Source organism: Eschscholzia californica, unplaced genomic scaffold (assembly GCF_041429995.1).
Source record: "Eschscholzia californica isolate CP2 unplaced genomic scaffold, dmEscCali1.0.p SCAF_7, whole genome shotgun sequence".
Lineage (NCBI taxonomy): Eukaryota > Viridiplantae > Streptophyta > Magnoliopsida > Ranunculales > Papaveraceae > Eschscholzia > Eschscholzia californica.
The window spans coordinates 301,776-306,876 of NW_028238494.1; the positions used below are offsets into that span (position 1 = coordinate 301,776).

General features: G+C 36.6%; 1 long non-coding RNA gene across 1 annotated transcript; it reads left to right on the plus strand.

Annotated features, from left to right (window-relative positions):
• On the plus strand, nucleotides 1-1,714 carry LOC147530378 (uncharacterized). The gene is made up of 2 exons (XR_015229250.1): nucleotides 1-610; nucleotides 1,341-1,714. It is a non-coding gene; the product is annotated as an uncharacterized LOC147530378 (long non-coding RNA).
• Nucleotides 1,715-5,101: the final 3,387 nt, after the last annotated feature.

Here is a 5,101-nt window from a genome sequence, read left to right on the forward strand (position 1 = left end):
TGATGCAGGCGCATAGGCGTGTGGGCCCACGTCCACGCGTGCCCACACCCTATTAAGTCATAATAGTAGTTTATTTAGTAGAAAAGAAGTTACTATAATTTGATATTTCTTTATTTTAAAGTTTCTATGTTTGAGTAGTTTATTATTTTAGGAATCCTAGTTTGAGTCTATCTAGGAAGGTTTATTATCTTATAAAAGGGGATCTAGTCTATGTTATTATTCACCTTGAAGAGAAAATCAATCGAAGTTATTAAGAATTTAAGTTTAGTTTATCGTTTTCTTTAATTGTTCTTAGTTTATTTTATTGTTCTTTAATTATTCCGCTGCGTCTCCATCAAGTGGTATTCAGAGCCATTTTTTTTTTAACCAATCACAATGGTTAATTCTACCGTTCCTACTCCAACAATCAAAGAGAAGACACCAACTTTTGCCTCCGAATGGGACAACATCAACAAGAAGTTATCCTCGGTTACAAAATTGGAAGAAGCTTTCGAAAATTACAAGAAGGAAACTATGGAAAAATTCGAAAATCACAAGAAGGAAACTATGGAAAAATTCGATCAAGTCAATGATTCGATCATGAAGCTATCCAAACAAATCGAAGGCATATGTAAGTCTCCCTCTTTTACCACTACTCCTTCTTCTACTACTTCCATTCAAGCATCATTATCACTTCCAACCACAACACCAACTTCAAATTCCCTACTTGGACAACCTAACACAACCCCGATTCACATCAACCCTACATCACCACTATCACCGGATTTCCCACTAACATACATAAACCCTTCAACCTCCATGGTCGATACTGTTGAAAGAAATTTTCTTCATAAAATAAATACTAGTTTTTCAATGAGGGATGAAGAGAAATTCGTTGAGACAAATAAAAAAGAAGAGGTCCAATTAAATAACACAAGCTCCGGCAATTTATTTGATCCGTATATAATTTCGAGAGAAGAATGAGTTGTTTCGAATCACAAAATTCTTCCACATCAAATTGTGTCGTCATTGGTGTTACCTCCTCATTATCATGAACTTATTACAACTTTTAGGTTGTCTTCATGGAACCAATTGGAATATACCGATCACGTCTTCGATACAATGTCCCTTGATGGGGTTTCACCTACTCGATTCTTTCCATTCAAGGAAGAAATTAATAGGACACCGGTTCTTGCTTCACAAAATACTTCTACTACAAAATTGAATTTTTGTGATATACTTGCTAAGGTGGTTCCAAACGTGACAATTTGTGATGAAGTTTTGGTTTATAAGCTTCACGAAGATGAACGTGGGAAAATATCTAAAGTTTTGGCCCATTTTTGTCTTCTTCGAATTTTCAGGAACTTTCGTGAAAAATGGGAATTAAGGATCGGTATGGCGAAATTCATCGTATGCGGTTGCATCAAATTGTTTTCTTCATCGAAAAGGTTCGGGACGAACCTTCTGGGGAACAGGGTGTTGATGCAGGCGCATAGGCGTGTGGGCCCACGTCCACGCGTGCCCACACCCTATTAAGTCATAATAGTAGTTTATTTAGTAGAAATGAAGTTACTATAATTTGATATTTCTTTATTTCTTTGAGTAGTTTATTATTTTAGGAATCCTAGTTTGAGTCTATCTAGGAAGGTTTATTATCTTATAAAAGGGGATCTAGCCTATGTTATTATTCACCTTGAAGAGAAAATCAATTGAAGTTATTTAGAATTTAAGTTTAGTTTATCGTTTTCTTTAATTGTTCTTAGTTTATTTTATTGTTCTTTAATTATTCCGCTGCGTCTACATCAAGACATGATGTAGAACGCAGCGGAATTAAAAGAAGATAATAAAAGTAAATGAAGAACAATAAAAGAACGAATAAATAACTCGAAATAACCATAAACTTGATTAAACTTAATTGGTTTTTCTCTTCAACATGCCAATAAAAGACAGACTGGACCTCCTTTTTATAGGATATTAGACTTTCCTAGATAGACTCAAATTGGACTTTCTTAAATAATGGAAATACTGAAATACTGCAACTTCCTAAATAGATAGACTCAAACTAGACTTTCCAATTAATGGAAATACTGAAATAATATAATTTCCTAAACCTAGATTCAATACGAATCATACCAAAACTGGGACTTTACTAAATCTAATCTTTATGACCGATTGGCCTACGTGGCCGTTAGGCCCACGGCAAAAGTGTCCACGCTGGGTGCCCCTACATCAGCTTCCCCTTCTCCCACGAGGTTCGTCCCGAACCGTTTTGAGGAAGAAAATAACGTAATGCACCCGCATAAGATGAACTCTGTCATGGCAAACCGTAATTCCCACTTTGTTCGACATTTGCCGGAAATTCGAAGAAGAATAAGGGCCAAAACACCAACTTCATATCGAATCCAACGTTGCAAAGATCCTTGAAAAACCGATCGTAGAGAATATAGGTCCAATAAATTTCTACATCTTCTATCATTTTGTAGTTTGACGAAGAAGATTGCAAATACTATATTGTCCGCTATGAAAACTCGAACCTTGAAATTCATCTTCCAATCCATCACGATTCTAGCCTCTCTTCTTTCAATAATAAGTGGAATACTCATAACGACGTTTGGGCCATCATACGAAGAATAAAAGTGTAGAGAATGAATAAAGAGAAACAAATCACCAGGTTCCCAAATAAAAGTATGAAAATTTTCAGAAAGTGGAAGAATTTGAGTATTGGTGTGAGTATCCTCCTGTAATATTGTAAAGTACTTAAGTAAGGTTTCTATAATATCAAAGACGACGTCAGCAGTGGGATCCTCACGAGGAGAGTCAATAAAGATTGCCAACCATTGTAAAATTTCTCGAAGACGAACGAACATACTTTTAAGGGTTCCGGGCTCGACTTGACTGCATTGTTCTAGTACTTCAGCCAATGGATGAGCCAGCCGAGCATCTTCTAGAGAGAATAAGTTGTGTAGTACACCATTAACCGTGTGACGGGCAAGGTTCCCAAGGATTCTCACAAATTCTTTGATTGAAATAGGGAAATCCGCAACTAAGATAACTTCATATCCTCCAATATCTGTATTCGCAACTTTCTTCACATGTACGATGGACACCACACAATGATCAAAAACTTGTACCTTCGACGAGTTAACAAGTGGAGTAACACATTTACTCCACTCAAGTGCTAGCCTTCCAATTCGTCCTGACCGTTTAGCAGAAAACCAAACACTCCTAACTTTGGCACAGGTTTGTGGAAAAGTGAAATAGACAATCTCATTAAACCCAAATTTATTTCTTTGACATGTAGAAATACCCAAAATTGCACTTCTTTCTACCAACAACCAATCTAGTTCGTGAAGAAACTCTCCATTATCTATCACTTCTTCTACGGATGGTTGTGGGTTCAAATTTTTGTTTTTGTTTGGAAGATCATAAGGCAAAGTTACAGGGAATGGACGATTAAAAGGCAACGGAGGAGAAAGCAAAACCATAAACTGAGAAGTATTTGACAAATCGACAGAAACTGATGATTCGTAATCGGAAACCATATCATTATTAGGTTTTATCACTAGTACCAAAGCAGGACACTTATTCAACACAAAATACTTTTTATTTTTTTGGACTTCAACTTTCTTATCAAGATATTCACTTGATTCCTCAATTTTTGCTGCAATCAATGGTTGGGGTTGATTTATATGTAAATCATACTCTTTAGGTTCTACTTTTACCAAACCCAGTTTCTTATCAATACTCTTACAGGATTCATCTTCTTCCTTTTGAACTAGAATCATCGTACTCATCGGTTTCTTTAAATCATCATCTTCTGTAGAGATTTCATGTTTGATAAATGTAGAAACCCTAGATCCAGTACAAGTGACTGTGGTTTGTGTTGGTAGTAGTGTGTCCCATGTGGTGATAAGTGGAGCAGAAGTGGTGTCGAGGGGGGAAATTGCGGGACTAGGATTAGGGAGCATACCGTTAAAGTTGTTGTTGAGCTCTTGAAGTTGTTGAATTGTGTTGTTGATCGATTGTTCCAACTGTGACACGGAGAAGAGGCCTCTTTCAGTGTTCTTCCATTCTGCTTCTTGCTGAGATGTAGAATAATATGAAGATGGAGGTGGCGGTGAATATGGTGTATGACAAGAAAAAGATGGAGGTGATGGTGAATATAACGTGGAATAGTAATAAGATGGAGGTGTTGGTGTATAAAATATTGGTGGTGGTGACGATTGGTAATGATAAGGAGACGGTTGTGGTGTATAATAGTTCGATTGACGCGTTTCTAAAAAAAGAAGACTATTGTGGTGGTGGTGGTAGCGAAGTTGATATTAGAGGTGGTGAACACGATGGTGAGTACAGTGGTGGTGTATACGAGTACGAAGGTGGTGTATAAGAGTACGGAAGTGGTGGTGATGGTGGTGGTTCGGTTTTGGTCGGATAATAAGAGGGTGGAGGTTGTGATGAGTTTTCTCGTAATGTTTCTCCCAGATTCCAATGATAATCGTACGAATTCTTATTCTCGTACAAACATGATGCACATAAACATCGATTCGTTATCCCTTGATGAGTATAATCTGATTGAATATAATCATCTTGACGAATAGACTACGATTCATACGGATTTAACTGGTCTGGAAAAAAAATTCCAGAATCATTAGCCCAAAATTTTGGTATGATGTAGAACGCAGCGGAATTAAAAGAAGATAATAAAAGTAAATGAAGAACAATAAAAGATTGAACAAATAACTCGAAATAACTATAAACTTGATTAAACTTATTTGGTTTTTCTCTTCAACATGCCAATAAAAGACAGACTGGACCTCCTTTTAATAGGATATTAGACTTTCCTAGATAGACTCAAATTGGACTTTCCTAAATAATGGAAATACTGAAATACTGCAACTTCCTAAATAGATAGACTCAAACTAGACTTTCCAATTAATGGAAATACTGAAATAATATAATTTCCTAAACCTAGATTCAATACGAATCATACCAAAACTGGGACTTTACTAAATCTAATCATTATGACCGATTGGCCTACGTGGCCGTTAGGCCCACGGCAAAAGTGTCCACGCTGGGTGCCCCTGCATCAGTATGTAACTCTCATGAAGTTTTCAGAGGAGAG